Raw genomic sequence first — 19,315 nt, forward strand, 5'->3', positions numbered from 1 at the left:
CTATGGGGGTCTAAAAGTTGTGCAGGTGCAAATTCAAGGGTGAAACACACAGGGGTTAGAAGACACCAACACAAGCAGGATTTTTTTAAAGGAGGTTTCACTTGCTAAACTCAAGGTTGTTTGGACGGGGGGTCTTTTCATGAGCAGGACAGACAACATTTTTTTGTAAAAAGGGTTGAACAATTACAATACCACCTAGATAGCAAGACAAGCGAAACACATGACACAACCTAGTCAAGACTATCATGACACACAGGATAAGACATTTTTTTGCAGTTCATAGCAATACAACCCATTATTCACAATTTCTTATTATTGGACTAATGGTGAGAGAAGCATGTTGATGCACAAGAGACAATTATAATGCGACAATCATGATGCATGCTCATTCTAGTCGTCTTTTCAGACCTAACTACTTTTCGGATGCTTCTACAACATCCTTCCTAATAGTAGTAGTAGCCCTTATGGCCTATATAAATAGCCACCTAGCTGCCCATCTATTTCCTAAGGCTTCACGTCCTAGGTCTAACCTTATCGTCCTGATATCTATTCAACTTTGGTTTCTAAGCAAGTTTTACTTTAGAAAAGGTTGGTAATCATGACTTATTGACTTCTCTGTACTGGTATTCGCTCCGATACCAGCTGTGGCGGAACCACCTGGATTATTCCAGCTTAAGTGCCCAAGTCGCACCCTTAAAGGCAGCAACACACTTAAATCGGAATAACCTGTCAGTCCCTCGGATCACTACAAGAAACTGGTTAAAGAACGTGGGTGAAAAACCGTCGAACTTAATGTAATAAGCCGTCGAACTTACCGTAAGAACGTGGGTTTACCGACGAACATAGCCGACGGCGATTTTCGGACGAACTTAGAGAAGTAAGTTCGACGGCCCCGTCGAACTTAAGGTTAAGAACATGGGTACCGTCGAACTTAATGTTAAGAACGTGGGTACCGTCGAACTTAATGTTAAGAACGTGCGTTTTTAAGTTCGACGGGGGCCGTCGAATTTTTTCCCATAAGTTCGACGGCACCCACGTTCTTAACCTTAAGTTCGACGGGGCCACGTGGCCGTCGAACTTATGTGTCCTGCGGACGTCTGCGCGGACTGCACAATAAATTCGACGGTACCCACGTTCTTAACATTAAGAACGTGGGTACCCACGTTCTTAACCCTGTGTGGGTCTGCACAGACTGCACAATAAGTTCGACGGTACCCACGTTCTTAAGGTTAAGAACGTGGGTACCCACGTTCTTAACCCTTTTCCAGAAAAAAAAATAAAAATACAAAAATGAAAAAATAGACACACAAAATATCACATGCAACACAATATATCACATACAATACAGATTTCAAACACATTGATATATGTTCATATCACAAATTCACAGAAGTCCAAATATATAAGTTCGCAAATTCACATAAGTCCAAATACATAAGTTCACAAATTCACACAAGTTCACATCCATAGTTCACAAGTTCAAATACACAAGTTCAAACATTAGCTCCGTCGCTCTCGATCAGGACATCAGATTGTTGTTCGTAGCTCCACCACATTAGCACCTCATTTACTGTTTGTTTGAAGTCTACACCAAGCACCTCGCATAACGAATGCAAAGTGTTAAGATGTTCCATGACTTGCTTCAGCCGATCACTCTGTTAAAAACAGGCATAGACAATAAGATTTATAGACTTGTATGAGTATTGAAGGAAAATAATAGACATGGGGAGTAATATTCATTAGACAGATAAAGAGGATTTGAACAAGTGATGCTGACCTTCTCCTTCTGAAGGGATTGCAGCTCTTTCGTTAGCTCCTCCAACTTTCTTAAAGACAGATCAGACTGATCCACAGGAATTCTAAAGGGTACAAAATCTGCAGGCCTGATTTCAGATGCAACCTTCTTAATTTGCTCTATGACATCAACAAATTGGTCCCATCTTTCAACTTTCTTCTTTCTCATCTCCTCCAAGTATGGGACAATCGCATTCAATTCTTCCCTTAAACCTTGTAACTTCTGATTTGACTGCCATTTAAAAGAAAACAAATTACTGATGGAGTCACTACTGAAACATTCAATCTTCATACCATCATAACAGAAGAAACAATACACATATATCAACTTGAAAGGAATAAAACTTAACATAAAACAATATTATACATTAATTTAGAGTGTTACTCAAACAGACCATGGCTTTTAGAGAACAATACGGTACACAAAGTTTTATCACATCATGATCTAGTCACGTAAGTCAGATGTAGTGCCTTAAAAATGAGAATAGAAGCGAAGAAAAAAATAGGCACCTGAGAAACCCCTGCTCTGGTTCCAGCTTGGTTAGCCTGTCCTCAGTTTCCAGTAGCAAGTGAGTACTTCAAGCCACTGGTAACAGTTTTTGCTTTGATAGCAAATTGAAAATTAACTTCCTTTCCATTATCTACACACTAGGATCAAGGAAAGGGAAGAGTTAATAACCAGAACGATCAAATGGGCCAGAAAATTAGAACTTAACAGTTTAGACAGAAAAAAACCTTTTGCATGTAAGATCTCACATCCCTTGTTAACTTCCTGAAAAGCTATAGTTGCAGAAGAAAACAAAATCAGGCTATTAATCCAGAAAAAAAAGAATTAAGAGCATTTAATATTCTGGTATATTTAGGCAAACCATTCTAAACAGCCCTCCAAGCAGTGGACCAGCAAGATCTAGTCTTTTGTTTCCATAATGATCTCGGTCATCCTCAGCTCTTCGACTAAGAGCACACATCAGTAGGCGGTGAATAATATACCTGCAAAACAAATGAACCTCACTACTTTCAACAGAAACTTAATATTTGAAGATGCCAGCCACAAGTCCACGAGGCTTGACAAGGAGCACATACCCAAAATAGTATGCCTTCTTAGTTTCACATAATTCCCCAACACGTAACATTTCCTTTTGAAGTATTTCTTTTGCATATCTGAAATAGAAAAAATGTAAGCATGAGTGAAACAACACAAACATAGTGGGAATAAGTACCTGTTGATTTTGAATGACAAAAGCTTCCTCCAGGGATGGGCGTAGCAATTCCATCATTTGTGTATCAGAAAAGTCATAACATATATGCTCCAGTATACCCTTGTCAGCAACAAATCCTAATGCTCGAAATACAATGATAATGGGAATGTTCGCACGAATATAAGGTAGAGTAGCACAGACATATTGACCAGATGATCCCTGCAGTATAAGGAACATATCACAGCTTTAACATTTTATAAAGTCAGTTTGCCTCACTGTGGTACTACACCCCCTGACTTGTACAAGTAAGAAGCACGCATATGCATTGAAAACTATTTTTGAAAACTTATAAGTCACTGACCCCAGAGCCGCTACTGCTCAAGTCGAGGCTGATCAAGAGTTACCCTACTCCAAGGTTAACCCAAATTCACTGCCTCAATAAACCGAACATGGTTCAGCACCAAACTAACTTGACAGAGAGCATTTAGGGCAGATTTATTCCTATTTTTGTACACTACCAAACCCCACCTTCTCAAGAGAAAATGTTCTCCAAATATAGATCTCCAAGGTTGCTATAGTATTCCAAGGCCAAAAGTGCATGAGTTCAATGTTATGGTACTCCAAAACTGCTCACAAAACACTGAATCCAGAGGCAGTTTCTGAAACAGACACCATACACCTAATCTGACAGGGCAAGTTTGGGAGCATTTTACTCCAAGGTTTATGTGGAACCAAGTCCAACCCTCTTTATAAAACTTGTTCTCTGTACTATGGGCTCCAACGTTGCTATGGAAACTTTAGTCTAAAACCACTTGGATTGATCACAAATGATCTCCAAACTTGGCACCATTTACTGAATTTCAGTTTTTGTTAACTGAACTGATTTCAGTCACCAACAACTCAACAGTCCATTTTCAGTCAACTTTTTCTACACTTTTTGTGTAGGATCATATACATCACCCTTAAAGACATTTGTACCCCAACTTATGGTCTTCAATTCCTTTATAGAAACCATAGTTCAAAACCTTATGGATTATGCACTAGGAAGCCCCAAATTCAGTCACAATCACTGAAATTCAGACTTAGACGCTATTCCAAATCTGAAAATTCAGAATTCAACCACCTAACAGTCCAAATTTGAGCCGCTGTTACTCCAATTTTCGTATAGGATCATGTCCATTACCTTTGAAGACTACATTCTGAACGAGCAGATCCCTTATAACAAAGATTCATGAATCATGCACGTTCTGGTCATTTATAACAAGTTGAAAAAAAACATACCTCAATTGTCTTCCCATTGGAAGCAGTTACAATGTCACCAGTTCTCATGCCTGTGCCACTGATCATATTTTCACAGGCAGCGACTATAAAGTGAACCTGTGAGAAGGGAAAAAACATAGAATTAACAGATAAACTAATTTGGGTAAAACCTCTACATCTATACAGCTAGGTGGCTGTGAAAAATGAAGTACCTCTACTCCAGGAGGCTTTATTTGTCCCAAAGCTTTAGCTGCACCAAATACAGCTGCAGAGCCTCCCATGTCAAATTTCATCAGCTCGATGCTGTAGCCTGGCCCGGTCTTAATGTTGTAGCCACCACTGGATTCATTGGCAAATCAAGCATAAGAAAAATAACAAACGGTTCCATCTACTTGTCTACTTCTAACTTTTATAAACCCAATAAATATGTGGCAAGTACTACAAACCTATCAAAAGTTAAACCCTTCCCAACAATAGCCAGCTTTCTCTTGACGTTCCCATCAGTGGGTTTGTAGCACAAATGGATGAAGTGAGGAGGGTTAGCAGAAGCTGCAGCAACTCCCAAGTAGGAACCCATCTTTAGTTCTTTGCATTTCTCTACATCCAGTACTGTGGCAGTGAACACATCACTGAAAGTAGAAGCGATCTTTGACGCCTCCTCCGCAAGCACAGCTGAAAGAACAAAGGATGACTGCGATAAGTATACTGGCAACAAATCTATGAAGAACAATAAAAGTTTGGTGAAAGATCTACTAACCAGGGGTAAGGACATTTGCAGGCGAGTTCACAAGCTCTCTTCCGAATATCACACCCAACGAAAGATCATTAGCATACTTAAGTTTCTGATCCACCTTCGCACCAGAACCCACTCCAATAATATCAACATGTTTCAGGTGCACCTTTTTCGATTCAGACTTGTATCTGCTGTCCTCATACAACCCCAGCACGGTTCCTGTGATTCAGACCGGCAGAAATTTCAGCATCCATCCACTGCACATCATAACCATGACATCAGAGAAGAAAAAGGAGCGTGTGCAGGAGAATCGAGTACCAGAAGCAACTGCTGCTCTGCAGCGCTGCTAGCTTGAACTCTTCCTGGATCCCACTGGGGGAGGCAAGAACGATTGCAGCGCTGCTAGCTTGAGCGGCCTTGGCAACCGACGCGACAGACTCACGGAGGCCTCGGCTAGCGGCGGCGGTGGACGAGGCGCTCTGACCAAGACCGATCAGGCCCACCCTCTTGAAGCCCTGCCCCGCGAGGCGGAGGACCACCGACTGCCCCGTCTTCCCAGTGAAATCTTCCTCCACCCCGGCCTCCGACAAGAGGCCACCGAGCTGGCCGTCCAGCTTCTTCAAGACGGCATTCTCAAATTTGGAGTAAGCGTCTTTGGACAGATCCTTCTCCGTGACGGTGATAGCGAGAATATCGCCCTTCCACTCGGAGAATTCGATGTCTTTCGCAAAAAAGGTGACCTGGAAGAACGACAGAGAGCACAGGTTGAAGCTCTGTCACTTCAGGAGGATAGAATCGACTAACTTCCCACGGATCAAACCGATAAATCTTAGACGAAGACGTGCGGTTTTGGAGAAGGGAAAACGCTAATTCTGATCTCGATCTAGCGCTTGTTTTAGCGCAGCGAACGTAAGCCACGATCAAGTCAACACACGAGAGTATCAGCAGGTTTTGTTGGAGACGGGTTGTAGGCACACTAACAAAGCAATCGAATCCACGGACAATTCGAAGCAGTGCTGGATGGAAGCCTAATCCAGAGGCAGGAACGCACGCGAGGTTACACAGATGACAGACCTAAGGCGGCTCGACGGCGTTGGGCTTGGTGAGTCCGAGAGCGGGTTCGGCGGCCGCGGCCGCAGCGGCGGCGGTGTGCCCCATCCAGGTGCGGTGACCGAGCGGGTGGCCCTCCTGCTATACAACGAGAGTCGAGGTGGTGATGTCGACAGAGGAGAGCGCGGTGGGCGGGCTGGCGGCGGCGCGGTGGGCGGGCTGGCGGCGGCGCAATGGGCTGGCGGTGGCGCGCTGATCTGGCGGCGGCGGCGTGCTGAACAGGCGCGCGGTGCGCTTATCGGGCTGGCGGTGGGTGGGCTGAGAGCTGGTGAGAGAGACCCGCGGCGTGGGATAGGGATTTGGTATTTTGGGTTAAGTTCGACGGTGTCGAGTTGGCCCACGAACTTAATCTAAGAACGTGGGTACCCACGTTTCTAACAGGTTAAGTTCGACGGTTTTGGCTAGGACCTACGAACTTAAATTAAGAACGTGGGTACCCACGTTCTTAAAAAAACTCATGAACTTAACTAATGTAAGAACGTCGGTACCCACGTTCTTAACAAAACCCACGAACATTTATCAGTTTCTTGTAGTGGATCTAGTCCGATAAAGCCACTTATCCAGGATCGAATACCACTAGCTTACTCGAAGGTGAGGCACAGAGAAATACAATAAAGCATAATACCACAAATTTAATAAGTATCAATATTGATTACATTATCGGAGTTTCAAAAGCAGTAACAATATTTTTAGTGCAGCGGTAATAACTAATGGAAAAAACCGAGTAACATGGCGAAGCCTGGCCACGCTACTCCTCCTGGTCCTCTCCTGCGGAAGCAGTAACCCACTCGACCATCTATCCCGGTGGCGGGGATGAAGGTCAAGTCACACCATCAACCAAATCAAGGAGGTACCTGCAAAAATTATGCCACAAGCAAGGCTGAGTATACTAATACTCAGCTAGACTTACCAAGTGTGAGGAGTCTACTCCTCTACCTCTAGACATGCAGCTGTTTGGCTGAGGGGTTTGGTTTGCCAAAAGCACTAGCCGAGTCTAAAAACAAGTTTTAGCTTTTCAAGTTCTAGAATAATTATTTTAGACTAGATGAGAACCTATCTATTCATACATGATATCAAACATTATATCAATCAACATCTTTTGCCAGTATCTCATTTCCACTTATTACTCAATGCAGTACAATGGATCAAGCAGTCTCATTAGCTGCGAGAAGCAGATGATTCGAATCGAGTTTTAACCTTGCAAGGTAAACCTAAGCACACGACATGTTAGGGCACTCCGTCCCCACACATGTCAACCGTCCCCATCGATTCCCCGTTCGCGTCCAGGCCTCACCGCCTTGGCATACAATGCTCCACTGACCCCGGCCGCCGCCGTGCAGTGGCCGCACTTGTACCCACCATATCTAGAATGAGAGACCTAGTCTCAGGTCGCGTGAGGGATAAAGTCCGCGCCCGGCTTCACTCAGGTACTAGGTTTACCGGTTACCATATTTCCCGACATGTGTTTAGTATGTTCAAAAGCTTGACACAGGTATCCGCACGTTAATCCTTATTCCAATTTCGTCTCATAGACAACGCATCCCCATGGATCCGTGTCCATAGACCATCATCATTCAATTATCAAAATGGATACAACCAATTCCTGACCTCGCGCGAGTGCTAGAAAAATCACTCGACTTCTACCGAGATCCTGATTTAGCATAGCAGCTACTCGACCTAGCATACTAGTATCCATCTCAAAAGGAATCCTGAGTTCATGCAACTAGGGTTTCAGACAACTCCTACACTTAAGTGCACGGTACAAGCCTACAAACATTAAGTGTAGTAAAATACCATATATAACGGTTATGCATAAAACCGGGGCTTGCCTTTAATTTAACACTTAGATAGTGTTTGCTGGGGGAGGTACTCGCTTGGCGAGCATCCACTGGGTAAGTCCACCATTCTTCAGGTCGTCCACCAACTGCATCCTGTGGTTGGCACCACATCACTTGCACGATCACCATCTCTCGGTCCTAAATGAGATGTAGGATGCATATGTATGAATATGATGAAATAGCACAAGATGCTCCAAGTACATGATAGCGAACTAACATAACTAGTAAGACACTGCAACGACTATACGCAAGCGCTAGCTATTCGTACGTTATCGGCGTTCATCATTAACACCATTAAAAGACGACAACCTTTTACTTATTTACGCAACACAACTACGACATCACAAGTACACGCATTTACTATGCTCACCTTAATCATCCACTAGTTACTTAATCATTAAATTAGTTAAGTACCTAAGTTCGCTACTACTGACATGTAGACAGACTTAGTTAAAAGGGAACTAGACACTTAATTGGGCTTTACAATTATTTACTAGGCAAACACTTATTAGACCTTAACCAATTTAGTTCACTAATTTAGCGAGACGTGTACTAGTTACCTATATACTTAGGCTCAACTATATTAGTTATATTATCATTATTGCGTGTTCAACCAAGGTCAAAACGAGGAAACAGCCGACTCAAGAAATACACCACAGAGTAGAGCAATCCACCAAACATAATAAAATTAGGACAGCAGCACAGCAGTTGCTTGTTTCAGTCATAACTCTTCAAATATTTATCCAAAAATAGTGAACAAATACTTTTTGGAAAGCTTGGGAAACGCTCTACAACTTTGGTATTATTGTCTCAATATGACTAGACTCTTAGCAAGGTCGAACCGTGCAAAAATAAAAGGTCTGTCTAGGTTGGACAGATTCAGACTTGCGACTTCAAAAATTCACAACTACAGGTTCAGACATCCAAAAAAATTGATCCTAGACTTTCTGGAAATGAAATAAAATTGTCTACATTTCATTTATAAACATCTCAAGGTGATTCAATATTTAACTAAGGATAAAAGACACTAGAAGGCTTTGCTGTCCAGAATTGGACAGATTCAGTCTTCAGACTTTAAACATCCATAACTTAATCTTCAGATCACCAAAAAGAGTGATCCAAGACCTTTTGGAAAGCTTGGCAAAATCACTACATACTTTTACAATCACCAAGAATTGATTCTATGCTAAACTGAATCAAACAATTCAGTTTTCGAAATCTGTTCTGTCAGTGGACAGAATACAGCAACCAGTTTGTAAAATTCATAACTCATAATCTGTTAGGCCTATGGTTATGAAATTTTAACACAAGCAATATAAGAAAAGCATATACAACTTTCTTGTAACGGCCATGAACAGATTGTAACAATAAATTAGGCAAACAATGCAGTTTCTGAAATTTGTACAGAATTTGGGCAGATTCAGTTACTGAATTTGTGAAAAGCATAACTTCTAAATGATCAGACTTATGGCTGTCAAATTTTAACACGAGTAAGATAATAAAGTTATCTACCACTTTTCTATAGCACATATCTACAGAAAATACAATTTAGTTTATCAAACATACAGCACAGGGAAATCACTGCGTGCAGTCCAAAACAACAATTAATAAATTTCAGCTCCAATACAATTCAAGAATTGCCGCGTTCTAGATACTTGAATTATTCTAACACTTTGACAATTGTTAGAGTTAAAATGACCAAGTAAGAACTAACAAGTAGACTTACTAATTTTTATACAAGTTATTTCGCGCTCTAGAACTATCCTACACAATTAATCAACGCATTCACCACAATCATCAAATCCGGCATACATATATATCGATGCGCTCTTCACATAGTAATTTGCATTTTAACTTGGGCATCACATGAACACTACTAATTTTTACCCGCGACCGTAACCATACACATTTAGACTACAACAAGCAAATCATCGTGATTACGAGCTTAACCAACCCATCTAACACTTCGGCTAACTAGAGCAACGGCATAGCCCGCTAAATAACATACATGTCGGCTTGCCTATCATTATCGCTATCTAAGGCACAACATACACCACAATATTTTTATAAACATACATATTGACATGTATATTCACACATCGACCAAATCATACGAACCGTAAACCACTAATCTCTAACTCGAAACCATCATGCGCTTACTTCCCAAATCATGAACACATAACGCGTATTGACCCTACTCAAGATATAGAAGAAGAGATGACTACTTTGGCATGTCACCACCTCTCTATATAAGCCAAAACAATTTCTACTATCGACTAATAGTTCTAAGTATTTAACACATTATTACTTTCCACGCACAAATATACCTCAACTTAACACTAGTGACACCGATGGAATTTTACTAAACTCATCATGTGCATAACCCTATCTCACATACAACCATATTGTGGCGTGCACTCGAGACACTTCAATCATCGTAGCGTAACCACTAATATATGAACTCCGACACTCATGTCTTAGCAATACATCCTCACGCAAACCGGCATTTTCTAAACTACTCGTCACATTACTAAATATATTCCCGATATAATCACGAATCCCATCACATTGCATAAAACATATACGCTTTTCACATAAATACATATCGATGCATTTCCCAAAACATAATCCGCATTTTGAAACTTAGTTTTTGTATCAATCAATGCATCGCATATTTTCTTATCAAAATAAGAATTCCTGAGTTATTTTCCACTTCATTTCTTTCTCTACACGCTTTCATTCATACAATTATATTTTCACGCACATATTCACGCCATCGACTGAATCGTAAATAAAACAAAAGCAACCTGGCCGGATCGGTGAGTCGCATGTGATGTCCACCGGCTAGCACTTTGTCGCATAGACAGAGCACGAGGCACGACACCGATAGCTAGCTGCACACAACAACGTCGCTTTACTGACTTAGTCATTTCATCGAGCAAGAGAAGCGTGTGACAGCGAGGAGCTCACCGCAGATCGACGGCATCGCGACGGGGACTGCGCAGATCGACGGCGAAGCGAGACGCGGAAACGTCGGGGTTGCACGGATCGACAACACGGCTGCTCTCGATGCGGAGGGGATCTAGGGCTGTCGCTGCAGGCTTGCTGCGGCGTTACGTCGAGCACGCCGAGGGTGCGATGCAAAGGAGATCCACGTGGCTGCGCGAACTGGCGTCGCGGCTGCTGCGCTAGGTACGCCAGGGAGTCCTGGACGTGACGCGGCCAAAGCACAAAGTGTCCGGTGCGGCTGGAAAATGTGACATGTGGGGAGGGTGCTCGGCTGGAGCAGGGTGTGCGCGTCGGGCGCGCAGCCCTCGGAATGAAAGCTGGTGCTCGGGAGGAGATGGAGCAGAGCTGAGGCGTGAGGAGGGAGGGGCGCCACTGGGGATTGCGCGCGGGTCTAGCCTCCTGAGAATGGCGAGCTCGAGCTGTGAGCCAAGAGGACGCGCGAGGCCATGGGAGGATGGGCATCGGGCTCTGCTATTGTGGGGAGGAGAAGCTGCAAGGGAGGGGCACGTCCATGGCAGGGAATAAGGGAGCTCAGATGGCGTCCATGGTGAGGGGCTCGGTCACCAGGGCTCCAAGGACGAGCAGGAGCAGAGGGAGGAAGATGGCCGGAGAGGAGCTCGGAGTCAATGCCCCGACGGCGTTGACGACCGTGGAGGCGCGAGCAGGGGCGCGCGCCGGCCATGGGGACCTCCTGCTCAGCGCCCGAGCGAAGGAGAGGCCAAGCCGCAGGGGAAGCTACAGGGGAGGGTGTGTGGCGCCATGGGAGAGGGAGGAGATCCCCTACTTGCTGTCGTTTTGGAGAAGGAGAAGTTCCACGGGAGAGACGGCTGGGAGAAAAAGAAAGGGTGGCGGCTGGTTGATTTAACAGGACACCGCTAGAACCCGATTGGCCACCGTGGGCGGCAAACCATCTACTGGCTGGCTGCAGCTGCCATGAAGGAGAAGGGGACAGGGAGAGGAGTGGCTGCTCGGATGATTTAACGGGACGCTGCTGGCAGCTATTGGCTCGTGCCGAAGATACAATTTTTGCTCCTACGAATTTTGTCTCTACGGAGAACAGAGCGAAATAGAGTTCCGACGAACGGACGATTGAGCGATTAACTCGGCCGAGAGTCTGATCTGATTTCGCTCGAAAATAATTCCCTACGCATGATTCGAAATAAAATCGTCTTGAGATACGACCGGCTTTCGGATTTTTAGTCGGAGAAGGCGAATCGTGACATTTTAAAAATCACTGCCGGAGTGGGTTTTGAATTCAGTTCAGACACAAGATACTAGGTTGAGTCGAGTAAGAATTAATTAGAGGACAACATACTGAGTATTTCGTTTGAGAAAGCGGATTTGGATAAAATAATCAGACATAGACTAAGGTTCGAGGAATTGGATTCGGACATAGCTCGACTAGCAACTCTCGAGCGTCTGATTAAATGAGCTTCGGATGAGATTTATAAGTCGAGAATGATTTTCGAGTTTGCGTTCGCGTCGAGAATAAAAATTTTAACAGGCTCCAAAACTGGTTGTTTCTCGCGATCGAATAAAATCGGAAATTGGTGAAACCTTCTCAAGTAACTTGATAAATGGAGATAAACGCGGTCGAGAAATAGAATTTTTCACTTAGCATTCGAGATTAGGATAAATCTCCCGACATAACGCGAAATAGACACCTGGGGTGTCACAGTCACCCTAAGTCGAGTAAGCGTGAGCATGTTGCACCGTCTTAAGTCACTGCCGACTTAAGCCGATTGCTCCGTTAGTAGGGTATAGTGGTCACCCTAAGTCGAGTAAGTGTGAGCATGTTGCACCGTCCTAAGTCACTGCCGACTTAAGCCGATTGCTCCGTTAGTAGGGTATAGTGGTCACCCTAAGTCGAGTAAGCGTGAGCATGTTGCACCGTCCTAAGTCACTGCCGACTTAAGCCGATTGCTCCGTTAGTATGGTATAGTGGTCACCCTAAGTCGAGTAAGCGTGAGCATGTTGCACCATCCTAAGTCACTGCCGACTTAAGTCGATTGCTCCGTTAGTAGGGTATAGTGGTCACCTTATCCCGAGTAAGCGTGCTGATTGATAATAAATAGTTCGAGTGCCCTTGAGAATGAAATATTTTTATTGATGATGTATTTTCCAATTACAGAACATAATGCTGCCCCGATAGCTTTTGAAATCTTGCTAAGGGTAAAACTTCCTGAGATGCTCTATATTCCATGAATTCCCTATTTCCGTGCCATCCATTTGAGTAAGCCAATATGATCCTGGCCGAGTGACCTCCGCTACTACAAATGGCCCTTCCCATAGTGGTGACAATTTGTGTCGTCCTTTCCCCATTAGAATTTGGCGAAGGACCAAGTCTCCCACTACAAAGGATCGATGTCGTATAGCCTTATCATGATAGTGCCTCAGGGTTTGCTGGTATCTAGCTGACTGAATTACTATATTCAATCGCTCTTCCTCCAATACATCAATATCCTCTAGTCTGGTAGCCTCTGCCTCAGCTATGTTTTCGAAGACCAGCCTTGGTGCCCCAAACCTAAGGTCGGTAGGTAGCACTGCCTCTGAACCATAGACCATGAAGAAAGGGGTATTTCCATGCAGAGCTCGACTAGGTTGAGTTCTTAAGCTCCAAACTACATACGGTAACTCTCTGATTCATTTTCCCACGAACTTTTCATTCTTGTCAAAGACTTTCTTCCTGAGTGCTTCCAGTATCATTCCATTAGCCCTTTCTACCTGACCGTTGGCTCTTGGATGTGCTACTGATGCATATTTGATCTTGATGCTCCGTTGTTCGCAGAAATCAAAGAATTCAGAGCTAGTGAAATTGGATCCCAGGTCGGTTATGATGCTATTCGGTATCCCAAACCTGAATATTATATCTTGTATGAATTTCACTGCCTTGGCTGAAGTTAGAGAAGCAATGGGTTTGTATTCTATCCATTTGGTGAATTTGTCAATGGCGACCAACACGTGAGTGTATCCTCCCTGAGCTTTCTTGAAGGGTCCAATCATGTCCAGTCCCCATCAAGCAAATGGCCGTGTTACGGGTATGGTCTGCAGTTGCTTTGCTGGTAAATGTTGCTGCTTTGATAAGAATTGACAAGCTTCACACTTCTGGACTAACTCGGCTGCATCACTCTTTGTTGTCGGCTAGTAGAAACCAGACCTGAAGACATTCCTAACCAGAGTCCTGGATGCTGCGTGTATCCCGCACTGTCCGGCGTGGATCTCATCTGACAGTATATTCCTAGTAACCGAAGGAATGCAGTTCATGAGGACTCCTATTGCGCCCCTTCTGTACAGTGCATCCCCAATGAGGGTGTAGTGGGCTGACTGCCTTGCGATGCGTTCTGCTGTGGCTTTATCATCCGGTTCCTCTTCTTTCTTTATATACTTGATGATAGGCTCCCTCCAGTCATTAGAGTCTGACTATGGCTGGCTCAAAACATTGCACTCTCCTGTCTGATCTGAGGAAATGCTTGGGCGTGGCACCTCTTGGATGAAAACTCCAGGTGGGACCTGAGTCCGATTGGATCCTAGTTTCAACAATGTGTCTGCTGCAGCATTGCGATCTCTTTCCACATGATGAAATTCCAGCCCTTCAAATTTGTCTTCTAGTTTTCGGACGGCTGTGTAGTACTTGCCCATAGAGTCATTCGAGCAATCCCATTCTTTATTTATCTAACTTATGACCACCAGTGAATCTCCGTATACCATCAACCTCTTAATGCCCAGTGATATGGCAATGTTCAATCCGTGGATCAAAGCTTCATATTCTGCTGCATTATTGGATGCTGAGAATAACAACTGAAGAGCATATTTGAGTTGTTCACCTCCAGGGGCAATGAAGAGGATCCCTGCGCCTGCTCACTGCAGCTTCAGCGAGCCATCGAAATACATCCGCCTTCTGTAGTCTCCAGGTTATCTGGTACTTGTTGCTCGGTCCACTCTGATACGAAGTCAACTAGTGCTTGAGTCTTTATTGTAGTACGAGGCCGAAACTCAATGTTGTGAGCTCCCTGCTCGCAGGCCCACTTGGCTATTCTTCCAATGGCTTCTTTGTTGTGGAGAATATCCCCTATTAGAAACCCGGTGACTATTATGACTTTATGGTCGTCGAAGTAGTGACGGAGCTTGCATGCAGTTAGAAGTACTACGTACAATAGTTTTTGAACTTGAGGATACTTCTTCTTAGATGGTCCCAGAACTTCCCTGATGAAGTAGACGGGATGTTGTACTGGATATGCGTGACCTTCCTCTGCCCGCTCGACTACCAACGCAATGCTCACCACGTGAGTCGTGCAAGAGATGTACAACAGCAGATCTTCAGTCGGCTGGTTTGGCGTGGCTCGGCGTGGCGGTTTTAGCACTGGCGGTGTGGTCAGGAACTTCTTCAGTGCATCAAGGGCTTCCTGAGCTTCTGAGGTCCATTGGAACTTGTCCACCTTCTTGAGCAATTTGTAGAATGGTAGGCCTTTTTCTCCTAACCTTGATATGAACCTGCTTAAAGCTGCCATGCATCCAGTAAGCCTTTGCACTTTCTTCTGTGACCGTGGTGCTTCCATCCTCATGATAGCCTCGATCTTTTTCGGGTTAGTTTCAATTCCTCGATGGCTGACAATGAATCCGAGCAATTTCCCTGCTGGCACTCCAAAGACACATTTTTCTGGATTGAGCTTCCACCGATATCGCCTCAGACTGTTGAAGACCAGCTACAAATCTTCAATGAAGTTTTCTGAGTTTTCTGTCTTAATCACTACATCATCAACATAAGCTTCTACCTGCTTGCCTCAGTGATCGGCTAAGCATGTTTGAATGGCTCTCTGGTAAGTCGCTCCAGCGTTCTTGAGGCTGAACGACATGGAGGTATAGCAGAAGGCTCCAAATAGGGTAATGAATGCTGTTTTTTTCCTCGTCTTCTTTTGCCAAGCTGATTTGATGGTATTCCGAGTAGCAATCCAAGAATGACAGTATAGAGCATCCAACGGTTGAATCTACCACCTGATCTATTCTAGGAAGTCCGAAGGGATCCTTCGGACAGTGTTTGTTGAGATCTATATAGTCGACGCACATGCGCCAATCCACTTTATTCTTTTTTAGTATAAGAACAGGATTTGCTAACCACTCAGGATGTAGTACATCTCTAAGGAACCCTGCTGCGACTAAGCGAGCTAGCTCGGCACGGATAGCTTCTCTCTTGTCGGGTGTGAAACGCCGCAACTTTTGTTGGATCGGCCTCGCTTGGGGATAGACCTTCAGTTTGTGCTCGGCCAACTCTCTCGGGACTCCCGGCATATCCGCAGGTTGCCATGCGAATACGTCTCGGTTATCTTGCAGAAACTGGACGAGCGCACCTTCCTATTTGTCATTCAAGCTAGAGCTGATGATGGCGGTCTTGCGTTCATCAGCGAACCCGAGGTTGATTCTTTTCGTTTCCTCAGTCGGCTGCATAGAGGTCACGGCTTGAGCTTCATTTGCAGGTACCGCGAGGTCTTCCTCAGGATTTGAGTTCGCTTGCGCAGAAGAAGTCATCGATGATTTGGTGGTGAGGGCCGCCTGAATGGCCACTCGGAAGCATTCTGCGGCGCCTTGGAAGTCAGCGCGCACGGTGATGATCCCTTGTGGTCCTGGCATCTTTAATATCATGTATGTATAGTGTGGAATGGCCATGAATTTTGCCAATCCCGGCATGTCGATGATAGCGTTGTATCCGCAGTCGAAGCTTGCTACCTCAAACCTCAGGAACTCGGTTCTGTAGTTTTCCAGAGTTCCGAAGGTGACCGGCATGTAGATGTGTCTGGTTGGGTACTCTCCTTCAGTCGGCACAATGCCGAAGAAAGGATTGTCTGACTCGTGGAGCTCTTTGAGTGCGACTCCCAAGCCTAGGAGTGTCCGGGGGAAGGTGACGTTGATGCTGCTTCCCCCGTCCACTAACACTTTCTTTACCCTGCTCTCTCGGGTCACCGGATCGACGAGGAGCGGGTATTTGCCCGGATGATCGAAGTTGAGCCACTGATCCGCCCGAGTGAAGGTGATCGGGTGTTCGGACCATCGATACGGGGCGGGAGGACTGGTGGCCGCCACCAGTATCTGATGATCGTTGAGCTTCTGCTGCCTCTTGCTCTCTTGCGACCCATGTCTGCCGAAGATGACGTTGACTTCTCCGTTGACGCGCGGGAATGCTCCGCCTCCTCCTCCTTCCTGCTGCTGGGGTTGTTGAGGTTCTCCGGGTCCTCCTCGTGGTGGGGGAGGTGGTAGAGGCTGGAAGGGTCGGTCGTTCCCGACGGAATGCTTGAAGTCTCTGCAGTTCCGGAGGGTGTGGCGCGTGTCCTTGTGGTACGGACATTGGGCGTTGAGGATGTCATCCAATGTTCGTTCGCCTCCACGGGGTGCCCCTTGAGAACGAGAGACGGGTGGTCCAGCGGCATGGACTTCTTCGTGAGGCCTCTTCTCCCAACGCTTGTTGGGTTGTTGGTTCGCGTCGCGTCGTGGTGCTGGCGGTGTAGGCTTCGTTCCTCCGATGAGGTCTTGAGCCCGTTCGTCGGCGGTGATGTAGAGGTCCGCTTCCCTGAATAGCTGCTCGGAGGTAGTCGGTGCCTTTTGCAGTATGGCTCGGACGAAGGCCAAGTCATTAGATCCCCGGTAGAAGTCCTCGATCACTGCTGCTTCCGCAACCTCGGGGATACAATTTCTCATGGTCTGAAACCTTTTGATGTATGACCGGAGAGTCTCATCCCCTCGGCGTCTGATGGATTTGAGGTCCCATGGCTGCGCCGGCTCGTCGGAGAGGGATTGGAAGTTGGTGATAAAACGTCGACTGAAGTCGCTCCAATCGTCGATGCAGTGTCGGGGCAGGTGTTGTAGCCATTGCAGCGCATCTTGCCCAAGGACGATGGGCAAATATGCAGTCATCACATCTTCACTTGCCCCAGCGGCCCGGGCAGTGGTGGTATAGACGGCCAACCAGCCTCCCGGGTCCTGCTTAGGCTCGTACTTGTCGACGTTGGAGACCTTGAAGTTAGGGAGCCACTGAATGGCCCTAAGATGCGGAGTGAGCGCCGATACTCCACATGTGTCCTCCTGTCGACAATTGTGGTGTCGGTCCCGGGGAGGGGAGTTGTCAATGTGCTGCGTCGACCGTCCCTAGGTCATGCCGCCAGTTGAAGCTGTTACCGATTCAACCCTGGTGGCCTAACTTCGTGCAGGGCTGTCGTGATCCCGATCATACTGTTCTCGGCGCCGAATCTCGTTCTCATGTCGTCGTTCATGTGAAGCATTGATGGAGCTCTGCGTGTCCCGTCGACTATTGATGGCATGTCGTAGATCGCTCGGAGGATGAGCGAGAGGCAGAAGATGGTTAGCTGCCCGAGTGAGCACCCGCCGATATCCCTCGTCGTCTGGAGTCCGGGGGAGGCCATCGGCTATCCGAGCCAACACTCCACCGACCTCGCTCGGTGTGTTCATGGCTCGGGCGAAGTCAGGGTTCGGGTTTCGTCCGAAAAGATGGTTCTCTCGACGTTGTCTCACCTCCTGCTTGGCCTGCTCTTGAGCTTGCTGACGATCACGTCGGCGGGAATTCCTCCTCTCCCTGAAGACTCGTTCATCTGGAGTTTCTCCCACCTCTGAGATCTCATCTCGTGATACAGGCTACACCGGGTCTCGTTCTCCGGCTTCATGATGTCGTCGAGCATTACGGTGTCGGTTCCTTCATCGGCGAGCTTCCCGCTGAGGAGGTTCTTCCCCAGGCGCGGTCGGTTCATCGTCGGAGATGGAGGATGACTCCACTCTCCCCCGATGAAGAGGACGTCGGGGTAGAACGGAGTTGTCGTGATGACAAGCTTCTTTCTGTTCTCCTTTGAGGGCGGAGGTACCAGAAGAGCAGCTTGACGGGCCTTCATTTCGTTTGTTTCTTTTTTCCTTGTAATCCATGTCCATTTTTCCGTGTATGAGGTGGACAATGGGGTTCTTCGGGTGAATGAAATTTCCGCTCCTGGCTTGCAGGAGGTAGTCTTCGCTCGGAGCGCTGGAGGTTGCGCTATTTCCTGCTTCGTTCTAGCTTTCCCAGAGATTATCGAGGAAGGTTTTCTCTCCGGCAGATCCGCTATGCGATGTAGAGTCCCTTCTTCGTCTGCCACGGATGAGATGGTTCCAAAGCAGAACACGGATCCAGGGCGGAGAGCGATCTTGTGCTAGAAAGTGATGGCCATTGAGCTAGCTTGGATCAGTGACACACCCCCTACTTGGCGCGCCAGCTGTTGGTGTTTTGGGTCCGACCGCGCACCTGGGGTTGCCCCTCGAGGTGCTTTTTGGAGTAGGATGGTGTTACCGACTGTAGCTCGATGGTTTGTGCTAGATGCATGAGAGACAGTGGACAATTTTAT

General features: G+C 46.0%; 1 pseudogene; it reads right to left on the reverse strand.

The window, feature by feature from the left end:
- Window positions 1-1,314: 1,314 nt before the first annotated feature.
- LOC109941406 (leucine aminopeptidase 2, chloroplastic-like) lies at window positions 1,315-6,892 on the reverse strand (annotated as a pseudogene).
- Between the last annotated feature and the right edge of the window lie 12,423 nt (window positions 6,893-19,315).

This window comes from Zea mays, chromosome 1 (genome assembly GCF_902167145.1).
Source record: "Zea mays cultivar B73 chromosome 1, Zm-B73-REFERENCE-NAM-5.0, whole genome shotgun sequence".
NCBI lineage: Eukaryota > Viridiplantae > Streptophyta > Magnoliopsida > Poales > Poaceae > Zea > Zea mays.